General features: G+C 43.7%; 1 long non-coding RNA gene across 1 annotated transcript; it reads right to left on the bottom strand.

Annotated features, from left to right (window-relative positions):
- Nucleotides 1–1904: 1904 nt before the first annotated feature.
- Nucleotides 1905–13537, bottom strand: LOC133260344 (uncharacterized). Its single transcript, XR_009740766.1, has 2 exons — nucleotides 13304–13537; nucleotides 1905–2196 (listed from the first exon to the last, which is right to left on the bottom strand). It is a non-coding gene; the product is annotated as an uncharacterized LOC133260344 (long non-coding RNA).
- Between the last annotated feature and the right edge of the window lie 2591 nt (nucleotides 13538–16128).

Below are 16128 nucleotides of genomic sequence, written 5' to 3'. Positions count from 1 at the left end.
CTATTTCAATATTTTACAACCCTATTGGAAATCACTTATTTCCCTGTGATTAGATCGCATAGGTTCAAGACATCACAAGGCTTTGATGTGACTGACGTAATGTCAAAGTACTATGGCAACGCTAGTTCTCTCGTGCTGATTAGAACCTCTATGTGGCAGCAGTATTTGCCCTAGATTCATTAGAAGCAGAAATGACTGGCTTTAACATTTCTGTGTGTTTGGTGCCTTATCAAAATATGAGTACCTGTGGGGAAGAGTGCAGGTGACATCCTGTCTGGAATCCTAATTACGCATGTGTGTATCTGTTTACTATCCTCAACTTCCAACTTCTGGAACCACCAGAAGCTCCATCAAGCTCTCTGTTAATTCTCAATACATCTAGCTCCTTTATAGTTATGGCCAAGTCTATGGCTCTTCCCTTATGATCTCTTCATAGCCCCTAACATTCATATCTAGCTGCCTATGAGAATCCTATGCCTTAAAGTCCCACAGCCCCTTCTTGCTTAACCAAGTGTATCCCCTCCTCTTACAACCATGTCTTTCCTCTGTGCGTTGTTTCTCACTGAATGCGATCAGCACCCACATGGTCGGGGGCTACCCTCTCCAGTATTCTTGGGCTTCCCTGATAGCTCAGATGGTAAAGAATCTGCCTGCAATGTAGGAGATCTGGTTTCAATCCCTGGGTTGGGAAGATCCCCTGAAGGAGGGGCAACTGGGCAACCCACTCCAGTGTTCTTGCCTGGAGAATCCCCAAGGACAGAGGATCCTGGCAGGCTACAGTCCATGGGGCCGCACAGAGTCGGACTTGACTGAGTGATTGAGCACAGCACCCACATGGTCACACGAACCAAGAACCAGAGAGTCTTCTTTGATCTTCCCTCTCCCTCCCCATCTCCAGTTCTCCCTCCCATCTGTGTGTGTGTGTGTGTGTGTGTGCGTGCGTGTGTGTGCGTGCGTGTGTGCATGCTTAGTTGTATCTGACTTTTTGCAACTCCATAGACTGCAGCCTGCTAGGCTCCTCTGTCCATGGGATTTCCCAAGCAAGACTACTGGAGCGGGTTGCCATTTCCTTTTCCAGAAGATTTTCCTGACCGAGGGATGCTCCCAAATGTTTCTCTTAAAATTAACATCACCTGCATATAACAGAAAACCTAAGCATTTGTTTAACCCCATGATTTAAGTAATTCAGCTATTTAAATATTTTCCCAAGGTAGGAAGTCTGGGCTTGCTACAGTGGCATGATGACCATCAGGACCCAGGTTGCTTCACTTTGCTTGGCCTCATAACTTGCACTTTCTATCCTAGTGTCATCTCACAGTCCTGGGTGGCCCTCGAGCTCTTGCCATCACATCTGTGTTGTAGGCTAGAAGGAAAATGGTAATGGGGTAAGAGGTGAAAGGCTGCCAGCAAATTCAGTTTCCTTTAATGAGCCTTCCTCCCAAATTTGACATCATACTCTTGCTAATTCTCATTGGCCATAACTTAGTGCCATGGCAAACTAGTAAATATAGTCTTCAGCTATGTGCCCGCTGCTACCCCATTAAAAAGGAGATTATGTAAGGCAGAGGTACTAAGGCAGAAAGGGAGAACAGATCTTGGAATGCAACTAGTGGTTTCTGCCATCCCAAGAATTGTTGCTTCTACCTGCTTTAGATTTAACATATCTGCCCGCTTCCCTACACCACCAACCCCAGAAGAAGAGCACCTTAAATGACAACTGACAGTGTATACAGATGTACAGAGCAAGGAAAACAGTCTTTGTCCGACATGGAATAGCTTTTACCAATTTGCCTGTCCCCGCTGAAAAAGCTCTCAGTTCAGAAGGAGCAGTGATGTAAGAAGAACTAACATTTCCACCCGCCCCTCAAGTTAATAGCAAGAGATTCCACACATCAGACAGGAAAGAGCTTGGAAGGGAAATGTGCATTATGATAAATTATTGATGTTAACGCCAACAAGGAGACAAACAATGGTGATAAATGACACAACAGAACCAAGGAAATTGTTCTGCTGTGATGTCTTGATTTCAAGCAGATTGACTTTATAATCATCCAACGCAGTTTCATCAGTAATTTCATCAATGTCAAGGCCTCTGGGCTGCCAGTCTTCTGTGTTTACTATCAGTATGTACCTGAATAACACAAGCTGGCTTTCCATTCATCAGCTAGTTCACCAGGGTGGGCTGTCTGCCATTATCTGGAGACAAAAATAGAAGATTACAGTGAGCGTTCTACCGCTCTGTATCCCTACAGAAACCCCTTTATCTCTCTGTATCCCAATATCTCACCCAAGCACATTTGGGGATTCTTAAGAAAAAGTGGTACACCTGCCCACCCAACCCCTGCTCCCTAATATATGGACTTTTTCCAGGTGATATTTTAAATATTTTAGACCTTAAAGGAACTGAAGCTAACCACACTTATGGTGAGAGTAAAAGCTACTGTTCACTGAGAAAGTTACAGACTTTATCTAACTTAAGCCTCACCATACACTTGAGAGGAAGCTAATGACCCTGAGGAAAGGGGGGGAAGGCTGTCTGCATAGCAAGTTCAGGAGTTTGGATTTAATCCGATGTCTCTCTTATCAGAAACACTCGAGAATGGCAACTAACCATGAGAATGTGGGCAAGATTGTAGAACATCTGAGTTCCCTTTCCAACTTGTATCCTGATTCTGGAATCTAATTTTTGTGACAAGTAACTGTAATCCAAAGTGCAGAAGCAAAAATGACTGTCATGTGAAAGCTGGCAGGATGGTGTGGTGGAGACAGAAGGGACTCCGAGGTGTGTGTGTGTGATTTCAGTATCCTGACAAAGACATATCTCAGGACTGGGAAGAGGGGGGTTGCCTTGTGAAAGAACACCGAGGAGCCCATTGCTTGAATACTTACCTTGTGCCAGACACGTTATAAACAGCTTTATCTCTATGACCTCTGATCCACCCAGAAAGCCTGGCAAATTGGTTTGATATGAAATTCATTTTATGGTTGAGAAACAAAGCTTGCAGACTTGGAATATTTACTCAGGATTCCAACACAGCCCCTTATTCAAAGCCCCGTGTCTTGGCAACACCCATGAGGAATGGAAATAGAGTATTTGAGTGTCAGATACAATAGATGACCTGCCAAACCCATGGTAGTGGCTTTAAGACATGTCCACCAATCCGGTGAGATTCTTCCCTTCAAACATTGAAGACTAATTCCCCTCCTTTTGAGTGTAGGCTGAATCAGTGAATTGCTTCTGATGAACAGAATATGTCAAAAGTGAGAGTGTCTGACCCTGAGACTAGGTAATAAAAGGCACTGTGGCTCCCTTCCTGCTCTTCTTTGGTTCACTGTGGGGGCAAACAGCTGACATATTGTGAGGACACTCAAGCAGCCTCACAGAAAGGTCTACCTGGTGACAAACTGAGGTCTCTCATCAACCACCAGCAAGGAACTGAGGCCATTTCCAACAGAAGTGTGAGTGACCATTGTGGTAAGTGGCTCCTCCTGCCCCTGTCAAGCCCCTGTGGTCAGATGACCACACCTCCAGAAGTCATCTTGACCACAGCTTCATGAGAAACCTTGAGCCAGAACCACCCAAGGAAGCTGCTCCATAATTCCTGATTCACAAAAATAGTGAGATAATAAATGTGTGTTGTTTTTAAGCCACTAAGTCTGGAGTGGTCTATTATGCATGATAGATAACCAATATACTACCCAACAACCAAGAAAGCAGTCGGGGAAGAGGTGGACTAAGCCCCCTTATATCTTCACGCAGAGTACTCCAGTCCTCAACAGTAAAGAATCAGACCAGAATTAAAAAGAAGGAAATAGTGCCATTTGCAGCAACATGGATGGACCCTAGAGACTGTCATACTGAGTGGAAGTAAGTCAGACAGAGAAGGGGAAATAGCATATGACACCCCTCATATGTGGAGTCTAGAATGAAATGATACAAATGAACTTACTTACAAAACAAAAAGAGATTCACAGACTTAGAATGAACTTCTGGTTTCCTGTACACACTGTTATATTTTAAATGGACTACCAACAAGGACCTACTGAATAGCACAGGGAACTCTGCTCAATGTTATGTGGCAGCCCGGGTGAGAGAGAAGTTTGGGAGAGAATGAGTACATGTCTATGTACGACTGAGTCCTTTTGCTGTCCACCTGAAACTAGCTCTACATTGTTAATCAGCTATACTCTAATATGAGATAAAAGTTAAAACAAAACAAAACAAAAAAAGAATCAGTCCGGTAAGTTCCTTTTGTCTCAACACATTCAGCCTTGTGGTTCTCTGAGGTAGAGCCATTTCCCTTCAATCTACAGGAAATCACTACAGAAAAGAACACCTGCCAGTAATGTGCACCACAAGTAGAGACGTCTCCCATAAAGAGTCAGGCAGCAGGTCACCGTGGAAACAGAACGGACTCAGGAATCATGGCCCCTGGATTGGGATTCCAGATCTGTCGCTGACGCAACGCACACATCCGTTAGCTTCTCTAAATCTTGGTGTTTTCATTCACAATGTGGGGATAATTTCTAATTCACAAAGTGACTGAAATGATTTGGAAAGATCACTTGTAAAGAGCTTCTAGCACATTTACTCCCCAACAAACATTTAATCATGCTTTGTTGTTATCGTTCAGTGGCTAAGTTGTGTCCAACTGTTTGCGACCCCATGGACTGCAGCATGCCAGGCTCCTCTGTCCTCCACTGTCTCCCAGAGTTTGCTCAAATTCACGTCCATTGAGTTGGTGATGCTGCCTAACCATCCCATCCTCTGAATCTCTTTTCTCCTTTTGCCTTCAATCTTTCCCAGCATCAGGATCTTTTCCAATGAGTCGACTCTTCACATTAGGTGACCAAAGTTTTAGGCACTGTGTTAATTATGGATGAGAATATAAGATAGAGCCATATCCTCACAGAACTTTCAGTGGAAAATAAACATAATGAAGTAATAATTTTTTTAAAAGCATGGTAAAATGTGTGATCCACTGTAGGTCCTCACGAAATTCTTGATTTACCCTCCCTTTTACCTTCTCCTAGAGTCCTTCTTGGAGAAGGAAATGGCAACCCACTCCAGTGTTCTTGCCTGGAGAATCCCAGGGACGGGGGAGCCTGGTGGGCTGCCGTCTATGGGGTCGCACAGAGTCAGACACAACTGACGTGACTTAGCAGCAGCAGCAGAGTCCTTCTTGGTGGTGGTGTTTTTTCTTCAAGACATCTTATTTGACCACTGAAAGCATAGTCACAGTGTCCCTCCAATTTCTAGCATATTCTACAAAAAACTGAGCATTAACCATTCCCCATGATGCAAATCCTTTATTTTTATGGAAACATAGAATTTATCTTTCAACTGTGTGCCAGACCTACGTCTCAGAGGCCATGGAAGGGAGGGTGAAAACATTTCTTGCAGAATTTGGTCTGAAACTGCATCATGAAAAGCTGACATTTTTCAACGGATGGCAACAAAATCCTCAGGCTATTTGGAACTTGATGGGGAGTAGTGAGCAGGAGCATTGGTGGCAGTCAGGGCACTTGTACAAATTTGCAGTGCTTAACAGATGGCATCTAAGTCTGAAGACTGTCCTGCATCTCCTGATGACATGGCTTACTGCTGTCTGTCCACTGGTGGCGCTTCTGTATGAAATGGTAGTGCCAAGAAATTACAGTGGACCTCAGGAAACCCGGTTCTATGAAATAATGGGTTGGTCTTCGGTGTGTTACATTTCTCCTTTCTCAGCACCAGTTTCCCCAGACATAAAGTAAAGGTAGTGGACTCCATAAGCCTTTTTTCCAGATCTACATTGATTTGATAATAGCCCCTTGTCAACAATAAGCTTCTCAGATGGCGCTAGTGGTAAAGAACCCAACTGCCAAGGTAGGAGATGTAAGAGACGCAGGTTCAATCCCTGGATCTGAAAGATCCCCTGGAGGAGGAAATGGCAACCCACCCCAGTATTCTTGCCTGGAGAGTCCCATGGACAGAGGAGCCTGGCGGGCTACAGTCCGTAGCGTTGCACAGAAATACGTTGCACGTATTTCAACAATAACTGCTACCACTGCTGAGCACTCTTCCTTACCCACTGCTTTGAACTTTATTTACATTGTTATCCTAATCTGTAAACAAATCTTGAGATAAAGGGCATAGTGATGTTCATTTTTTAGGCACAAAAGGTTGTGTGAACGACCTCCTCAAAGTCAGGGGCAGGACTGTAGTTTGGACACAGGTCCCTGCTGTTTTAACCTAAGTGATTCTGGAGCTCAGACTTACCGAATGACAAGATATTCCAGAAATACTCAGGGCAAGCGTCATGTCCTATATCACACAAGAAGGATATAAAAATGAAAAATAATTCAGCCAAAAATATTTTAATAGGGATTTTTGCATGATTTATTAGGATTTTTACGTAATTTTTAATGTCGTTTTTTCCAGCTCCCATCTTACCATCATAGAATCTTAGGAAGTAGATTTGATATCTGTGGACTCAATTCACCCACGAGAAAAATTTTAGTAATGCTTACAACAAAGACAAAAAGACTGTCAATTAGAATAAAGAGCACAATTTTCACCTGGGGGGACTCAATATTTGTACGCCCAGAGTACCTGTCAGCTCCTTTTAAGCTCCAGTATAATCAGAAGTTGAGGATCCCCACTGGACTTCAGAGATTTTGATTTGTCTACAGGAATTGCTGAATGCCTGCTATGTACCAAGCAATGTGTCTAGTCTTCTATACATACATATTTCATTTTATCTCTCCACATCTAACCAGTGAGAGAAGTGCAATGAAATTTCATTTTTCAAATGAAGAAAATAGGGCTCAGAGCAAGAAAAGGGATTTTTCAAGGTTATACTGCAAGTAAGAGGCTGGAAAGGGATTAGAACCTAAGGCTGACAGTTTCTCTTCATTACACCAAGCCTGCCTCACATGGACGCGGATCTCCCATTGCTTTATTTGGAAAGGTCCACTCCTCTCCCATTCATGAAAAGGTAACTTTATCTAACAAACCCAGAAGCAGATATGAAGCATGAAATGATGAAACCCAGGTGGCAGCAAGCATGGCTCTTGCCTGGAGTCAGGAGCAGGGAAGTCCTGGCAACATAACCCTGAAAATAACAACAAGCGGCTGAAACTAAGAAGGAAGAATCTTCCAAGGATCCTGAAATTGGATATTTTCTCAAGCCTCACCTATGATCAAAAATAAATCATAAAGCAGGAAAGACGCCAACCTCAAGGAAACACCAGAGTTAAATTCGTGTTGAAAAATCTGGCATTAGGGAAACATGTCATGTCGACATTTCTGGGAGATTAAGACAAACCGAATAACAATGACATCCAAAAGAAAATCAATGAAAAAACTTACTTTAAAAAGAGACATCAGTGGATTAAGGTTCAGCAGCAGATGACAAGGAGAAATAAGACTTGTATCTTATTCATAACTTATTACCTATACCCCCTAACCTCCAGTACAATCTCTATAAGATAGGTGGTTAGAATTCCCAATTTGTAGATAAGGAAACTTATCTTCAAAGTCTTCATTTGCCCCTTCAGATCTTTTCTCCACCCATCTCAATCTGACCCTTACCCTAGGAAACTGACTTTTATGGACTACATCAATGAGCTCCTTGCCTTCTGGATTCCAGTAGGCTTTTAGTCCATGGGAGCCAGCAGGGAGATTGGAAGATAGGAGGATGACATCTGGCTTTTTATTGCTCCAACTCTTTTCCTGCCAGAACTTGGATTGGCTGCAATCTTCCATTGAAAGTTACAGCTCCCTCCAGGCAGCTCTTTCCTACAGCAATAACAGCTCTCCAAGCTCTGTGAAATGACTCTTCTGCTTGTCCTCCATCCCAGGCTCAGAGTGATAATGCTTGTACTGTCACTAGCTCTGAGATGCTTCACCATTCCTTATGAGGGTCCTTTAGCTCTGCCTGCATCTTTGCAAACAGTCTTCTCTTTGAACTTCCTCAATCACAGCTTTTAAGGGTTCACGCTGGTTCCTCTGGGAGAAATCCTGACTGATGCTGAATCCAAGACACAGAAAAGTTAAGTAACTGGCACCAAGTCATATAAATAGTCTTAAGTAGCTAAGTTGTGTCCGACTCTCACAATCCCATGGACTGTAGCCCACAAGGCTCCTCTGTCCATGGGATTCTCCAGGCAAGAAAACTGGAGTGGGTTGCCATTTTCTTCTGCAGGGGATCTTCCCCACCCAGGGATTGAACCAGGGTCTCCTGTATTGCAGGCCTATTCTTTACCAACTGAGCTACAAAAGGCAATGCTGTAACATACAAACCCCTAAATCTCAGTGGCTTCAATCAATATACACTGGTTTCTGACTCACCTGAGTCCAAGATGGGGGTTCCTGAGTGGTAGGTGGCTCTTCTCCAAGTGGTCACTTAGGGAATTTAACTCTGATTTTCTAGCTCCACCATATTCATCGTTCTTTAAGGAATCAACCCTGAATATTCACTGGAAGGACAGATGCTGAAGCTGAAGCTCCAATACTCTGGCCACATGATGCCAAAACCTGACTCATTGGAAAAGAACTTGATCCTGGGAAAGATTGAGGGCAGGAGGAGAAGGGGACAACAGAGGATGGGATGGTTGGATGGCATCACTGACTCAATGGACATAAGTTTGAGCAAACTCTGGGAGATAGTGAAGGACAAGGAAGCCTGGCAGGCTGTAGTCCATGGGGTCAAAAAGAGTCAGACAGGGCTTAGTGACTGAAAAACAACATATTAACATATGATTTTCCAAGGTGCCCCTGGTCATTGGCATCAGACTGAAAGATATGGAACGTTGAATATGGAAGTGGTGTGCCAGGCCTGAAAGTGGCAGGCAACTCCACCACCTCTATTCCATCAACCAGAGCTCCATCATGTGACTGTCCAATTATGAGAGGCTCAGAGAAGCATTCCAGGAGGATAAAGGAAAGGGTTTTGGGAAGAGCTGGTCAGTGTTTACTTTGCAGGCTCAAATCCAAAGCTTTCCCATTCAAAATTTAAGGCTTCTAGTTGATGGTATATGCTGTGTATTGAATATGTGCATCATATTAAATATACAGCATATACCATGCACATACTCCTCTGTGAGTTCAGAGGACAGAGAGAGAGAGTGAGAACAAATTGAATACCTTTGTAGATTCTGTCAAGGAAATATCTGCTCTAGAAAGAACAAGACGGGGAGCAAGCGGCCTCAGCCTGTCTCAGTGAGCACTCGCCTTCATAATTTCAGTGTCTCACTGCCCATGAGTATGATTCCAGCATTTGTGTGCATATGTGCTAAGTCCCTTCAGTGGTGTCTGACTCTTTGCCACCCTGTAGACCCTGTAGCCCATCAGTCTCCTTTGTCCATGGGATTCTCCAGGCAAGAATACAGTAGTGGGTTGCTGTGCCCTCCTCCAGGGGATCTTCCCAACCCAGAGATGGAACCCACGTCTCTTACATCTCCTACATTGGCAGGTAGGTTCTTTGCCACTAGTGCCACCTGGGAAGTCCTTCTAGCATTTAAGGATACATATTTTTCTACCATTCAGTCCCTATCGATTGCATAGACACAATCAGAAATGCTACTGTCATAAGATGGTATGAACAAAAATTTGCATTCTATGATCCACAGTCCCTTTTAGAAATGTCAAGGGTAATTTTGATAACCTATCCACTGAATTTGGAACTTGCCCCATTATCCCGAATCTCTGCTCCACCCAGACTGTAGATCCTTCTCCCCACTTGCACCTCTGTGGATTTCTCTCTCCTGTGTGTGGGTTTTATAGTGTCAGTACACACCCTCTGAGAATACAGACGGTGCAACTTTTTGCAGTACTCTGTAAATCTGAAGATTCACTACTCAATAAGTATTGACCTGTTGACATCACCTTTTCCCCACCTTGAAGGCATTTCCAGTGATCCAGGAATTTAGAGAAAGACCATGTTTTATGAAGTTAACTTTTCCTACCCAAATAACCTGAAGGACTCATATAAAAAAGCAATGTTATTTCAAGATTAAACAAACAATGTATTTGAATCCTTCCTCAGTAAGTAAAAAGTTCCAAAGACCCACTGTATAGCACAGAAAACTCTATTCAATATTGTGTAACAGTCTAAATAGGAAAATGAATGACTAAGTCACTCTGCTGTACACGTGAAACTATTACAACATAGACAATCGGCTGTGTGTGCTCAGTTGCTCCAGTCGTGTCCGACTCTTTGCATCTTCATGGACCATAGCCCACCAGGCTCCTCTGTCCACAGGATTCTCCAGGCAAGAATATGAGAGTGGGTTGCTATGCCCTCTTCCAGGGTACCTTCCCCACCCAGGGATTGAACCCGTGTCTCTTGCATCTCCTGCATTGGCAGGCTGATTCCTTACCACTGAGCCACCTGGGAAGCCCCCCAAGGCTCATACCTGGGATCAACAAACAATTTTTATCCAACAAAAAATAAGATAAATACTGAAGGCAGTCAGATGTAAAGAACATTGAATCAAGGTGGCATGTTGAAAAGTGTCCTGACACGGAGGACATGACACTTTAGATAATGGTCAGAAAAGGCCCCAACTGTGACCAGTGGGAAGAAGGAAGAGAGGGTGGGGGCAAGACAGGAGTAAGAGATCAAGAACTGCAAGCTACTGTGTATAAAATAAATAAGCAACAAGGATATATTTTACAGCACAGGGAAATATAGCCCTATTTGACAATAACTTCAAATGGAGTATAATCTATAAAAATATTGACGGACTATGTAGTACATCTGAAGCTAATATAATATGGTAAATCAACTATACCTCACTTTAAAACAAAGAAAGGACAAGACTCCTCGGAAGGAGCAGGAGTTGGTCAGGTGAAGAGTGAGGGAATGGTATTCCAGGCATGAAGATCAACTATTTTGCAATGGCCTTGAGCTCAGGTGATTTGTGGAAACTTGGGGAATAACCTGAGCCTGTGGGACTGCAACAGAGACATTGAACATGAGGTGGGAAGGTGACTGGAGTGTTTCCTTGGCCTTTAGAGCCTGTAAGTCAGGGCATCGAGGGTTCAATTGTTCTCTGTGTGTCATAGAAAACTACAGAGGGGAGGAAAGTGAGTGATGCAGAGTTATGATCTGTTTAGGGGTTTTTGTTTTGCTTTGTTCTTGCCTGGAGAATCCCAGGGACAGGAGAGCCTGGTGGGCTGCTGTCTATAGGGTCACACAGAGTCGGACACAACTGAAGTGATTTTGCAGCAGCAGCAGCAGGAATCTCACCATCCATTCTATGCAGAATAAGCTTTAGGGGATTGACAAGGGTAGAAGCAGAGAGGCCAACTAGGAGATGAGAAATAATGCCTTGAACTGCAGAGGTAGATTTGGAGGTGGTGGCCATGGTCAGACTGAAGACGCATTTCAGGATCTGCTGATGGATATGACATGGGCTGAGAAGGAAAGGAGGACTTTCAGGGGTAACTCTTAGGTTTGGGGCTTTGGTATCTAGCAGAAGTGTTGGCTGTAGCTGACATGGAGATCCATGGAAGGGGTGTTCCACACTAGTGGTGGAAAATCCACCACTACCTGCCTCATGGCTTTCAAAGGGCTTCTCCGGTACTAGTCACCAGGCATTTGATGTGTATCTATTCAAAGCAAACATGGGCCCTATTATCAAAGAGTCCTAGGCTGAAAGGAGAAATGGATATACAAGCAGATCATCATGCTGAGAGAGAAAGCCCACAGACATTCTAGGAATAAAGGGAGAGACAATGAACCCAGAGTGTAGACTCCAAAGGGCTTTGTGGAGGAGATGACACCTATTAATAGATAAGACGTGAAAGATAAATAAAAGCCAAAGAGATTAGGAAGGGCAATCAGACAGAGCAAACACGTGAGCAAAAGCAGAGGGTGGAACGGCATGACCACAAAGTGCATGCATTTCACCAGGACAGACTCTAAAGGCAAAAGCAGAGATGGCATGTACATTCTGTTGCCATCTATATGGGTAATTCCATCATGCTGACTGTCGTAAAAGCTAGAACTTGTCAAAAATCGAAAACAGGTTTGTTTTTAATTATTAGTATTTTAGAAGATCTGTAGAAACCTTTTTTCTTTTGCTGTTTATACAAAGATTAATTCCACCACACATGGATATGCACACCCAGCATGCATACACCATACATGCACACACCACACACACAAGCACACACACGAGTTTAGCCAAAACAAACAATAAAAGAAGCAATTTTCAGCAACTTCTGAGCCAAAGAAAATAGAAATAAACCAAACCGTGTAATACTAATTACAGCAAAGTGTGTGGGCACTAGGGTCAAACAGTAGAATCTTGGCTCTTTTGCTTGCTGGTGGTGTGATTGTGGGCAAGCTGATTAACCATGCCTCAGTTTCCTTATTTGCCAAAAGGGTATCTGTCTCACTTTAACCTGTAAGTATCTCAAGCAAGAGTCACCCTCTGAGAAGATTCGTGATACTCTTAGGTCTTCATACTGAACTTTATAATGCATTGGCTCTTTTTTGCTCAGTTTGACTTCTAATCGACTTATTTTATGTGGTTTGGAAATAAGAGTCTAGAATAGATGACTACCTGTTCTATCTCCAATCCCTATTAGCTTTAGTCATGAAATTACAGAGATAAGCTAACCCAAGTTTCTCTTTTTACTTTGGAGAGGCTAACTGAATCCCAGAAGAGTCAGGTGCTTTGCCCAAAGTCACAGAGCAAGTCAATGATAAAGCTGAGACAAAAAATTAAAACTTCCAGTACCCAATTCAGTGCCTCTTAGCAAATATTTGCTGAGTGCATATTAATGACCCAGGGCTGGTGGATACAGAGATGATTAAAGCACAGTCCCTGCCCACAAATGTTCCACAGTCTGGCAGACTTTATGGAACCCATCAGGTGACCAGTTGCAATGCTACCTAACCTTTTTTGAGTGTGAGTTTGAGAGGGAAGGTAAGAGCCCAGTGATTTCCCAGCTTGGGCTTCGGGCTCTGGAGAGCTGACACCCAGCAACTCAGTATCTACAACCTGGAAATCTTCTAGCCCTCAACCTGTGCCAGTTCCCAGCAGAAACTGGCACATTCGCAGCTGTTTTGCATAAGCCTCACATGGAAGACTAGGTTGTTTCTGAGGCAAAAATGCTAAAGGTAAAAAATCAAACCAATCATTTAAACCTGACAGAAAGATATGATGTATTTAGCAAGATGTCTGGAGATGAGGTTACCAGGACTGACTCAGTCCCTCTGTGACGCCTTCTGAACATCACATTTGGTCAGATTTTACCCACCATGCCTGGGTCCTCAGAGGCCTATAACGGAGCTCTGTGACTCACCAGACCCTGGAGTTCTGCCACGCACTAGGTCTCAGAAGTTCTATCAACACTTGATCTTCAATCCTATCCCCAAATGCTCTCTAGTCCAGCCATCAGTCAAGCCTCAGAGTCTGCTCATCCCAGAACCGCAGTCCACGCCCCTTCTGTTTCTGAGAACTTGAGAACAGGAAGAGAACAGGAAGAATGTTCAGACCCCAAATTAAGAACAGCCGACTCAGTACATCAACGTAGTAGATTCCAAGTAAATTGTCAGTTGCCGAGCAACCTCTCACGATGGCGTTAATGAAAAAACTAAATTCTCAAAGTCAACTCTGGGTCCACCCCTTTGTGACTCTGTCTCCTCCTCCCTCAGCATCTCACTTGGACTGTGTCAAGAGTCTGTGCCCTGCGACGCAGCTTCCCCGAATGAGTAATGACTCCTGTGAGGGGCGAGTCAAGAGTGTCCTGACGGGAAAGTGTGGCCCCCTGCCAGAGGAACTTTTCCCTTTTTCCCTCTCACACGCCTCTGCTTCCCTTTTCCTCCTAAAGGGAAAATCTAAGGTAGGTGTTCAGCTTAGTCACCCAGGGGAGTCGTTTTGACTTGTCGAAAGTAAGGACTGCTCCAACCTCACTCTGACTGACAGACAAGCATGTTGTTTCAACATCACGCTTAAACCTGCTGAAACCTTAAGGCAGCCATCCGTGTTTACCGTGTTCCAATTAGGTTGGACAAAACACTCTGGGGCAGTGAAAGTTGATGGCTGGAGTCATTCAAAACAAGCCAGATTCCCCATTTTCTAGCTCTGAGTTATTGGCCAAGTTACTCAATGAGCTTCTCATTCACCCTGGCAAAACAGCAATGACAACACTCACATTATTAGATTGCTGTAAGGATTTTTAAAACATGTAAGGGAAGCAATATAAATGCCCATCAACAGATGAATTAATAAAAAAGACGTGGTATGTATCTAGAATGGAATAGTACAAGGCCAGAAAAAGAAACAAAATTCGGTCATTTGTAGTGATACAGATGGATCTAGGGATGGATCTGTCCTACAGAGTGAAGTCAGCCAGAAAAAGAAAAGCGAATATCATATATTAACACATAGGTATGAAATCTACAAAGATGGTACAGATGAGCCAGTTTGTAGGGCAGGAACAGAGAGAGATACAGACGTAGGAAATGGACTTGTGGGGAGGAGGAAATGGCACCCCACTCCAGTATTCTTGTCTGGAAAATCCCATGGGCAGAGGAACTGTAGTCTGGCGGGCTACAGTCCATGGACATGACTGAGCGCATACAAACCTTTGGAGAACTGAGTAAAGGATTCCCAGTAAAGAAAAAAAGAGAGAGAGAGAGAGACACCTGTGGACATAGTGGGGGCGGGAGGTGGGGGGGAGGGTGGAGGATGAGATGATCTGGAAGAGTAGGATGGACATATATACACTCCCAAGCATAAAATAGGTACCTAGTGGGAAGCTGCTATATAGCACAGGGAGCTCAGCCCAGTGCTCTGTGATGACCTAGAGGGGAGGGATGGGGGTGGCAGGGGAGGGAGACTCGAGAGGGAGGGGACATATGTGTACATATAACTGGTTCACCTGACCGTACGGCAGAAACTAACACAATGTTATAAAGCATTTGTACTCCAGTAAAATCATTTTAAAAAACAAAATAAATAAATAAAAATAAAAAACATCTAAGTAAAGGGCTTATAATAGTTCCTGGGACATGGCAAGTAAACTTCAAAAACCCTTACACAGAAGTGCGTGTAGGCTATGAGCATGTGTTTGTGCATGGACATACAGACGTATATTGACTCATTCATTCATATATATTCAACAAAGATCTTATGCCCACTAAATGCCCAGACTTAATTAAGGTGCTGGATATATAAACACTGAACAAAATAGATAGATGTTCATCTTGGGTGTTACAGAGTGGAGACAGACAATAAACAAATAAATATGCAGTTGACAGGTGTTGATATGAGCTGTGAAGAAAAATAAAGTGTGGTAGAGGAGTAACAGTACTGGAGGGGACAAGCTGTTAATTTAAACAGAGTGGTCAGAGGCAGTCTCACTGGATGGAGACGTGAGAGAAAGGAGGGAGGGAGCCATGTGGCTGAGAGGAGAATTCCAGACAGCGGGAAGAGCAGGGGCAAAAGCTGAGGGGAAGGGAACCCCATGGCCTAGAGAGTAAGAACAGTGTGGGCAAGAGAGAGCAAGGGGGTCATGACAGAAGCTCAGAAAGGCAGTGAGGGTTGCTCACATAGGATTTTGCAAGCCAGGTGAAGGTGAGTGGACAGAGGTTTGTTATGTTCTGAATTATGTTTTAAAGGACCTACTCTGGTTGCTCTGTAGAGGGGAGATTAAAGGGAGATTAAAGTACAGGAATGAGGGGAAGAGTTAGCAGGCCTCCAGCCACAGCACAACTGGGAAATGGTGGCTGTCTGCAGTAGAGTGGTCATAAAAGAAGTCCTCAGAAGGCATTGATTAATAGTAATTATTGAGCTTCTCAGGTGGCTCAGTGGTAAAGAATCTTCCTACCAATGCAGGAGATGAAGGTTCAGTCCCTAGATCAGGAAGATTCCCTAGAGTAAGAAATGGTCACCCACTCCAGTATTCTTACCTGGAAAATCCCATGGATAGAGGAACCTGGCAGGCTATAGCCCATGGCGTGACAAAGAGTTGGACATGACTGAGCATGTATGCATGAATTATATAATAAAGGAGATAGATATTTAAATAATGATAACTACTGAAGTCAGAGCTGAGAGATGTTGCTATTGCAACAGGCATTACTGGGAAACAAAGCAGTCAAGGATGGCAGCACTATTTACAAT

This window comes from Bos javanicus, chromosome 14 (genome assembly GCF_032452875.1).
Source record: "Bos javanicus breed banteng chromosome 14, ARS-OSU_banteng_1.0, whole genome shotgun sequence".
In the NCBI taxonomy this organism is placed as follows: domain Eukaryota; kingdom Metazoa; phylum Chordata; class Mammalia; order Artiodactyla; family Bovidae; genus Bos; species Bos javanicus.
Note: the sequence above shows the minus strand (reverse complement) of the source record. Positions and strands in the feature narration are given on the sequence as shown.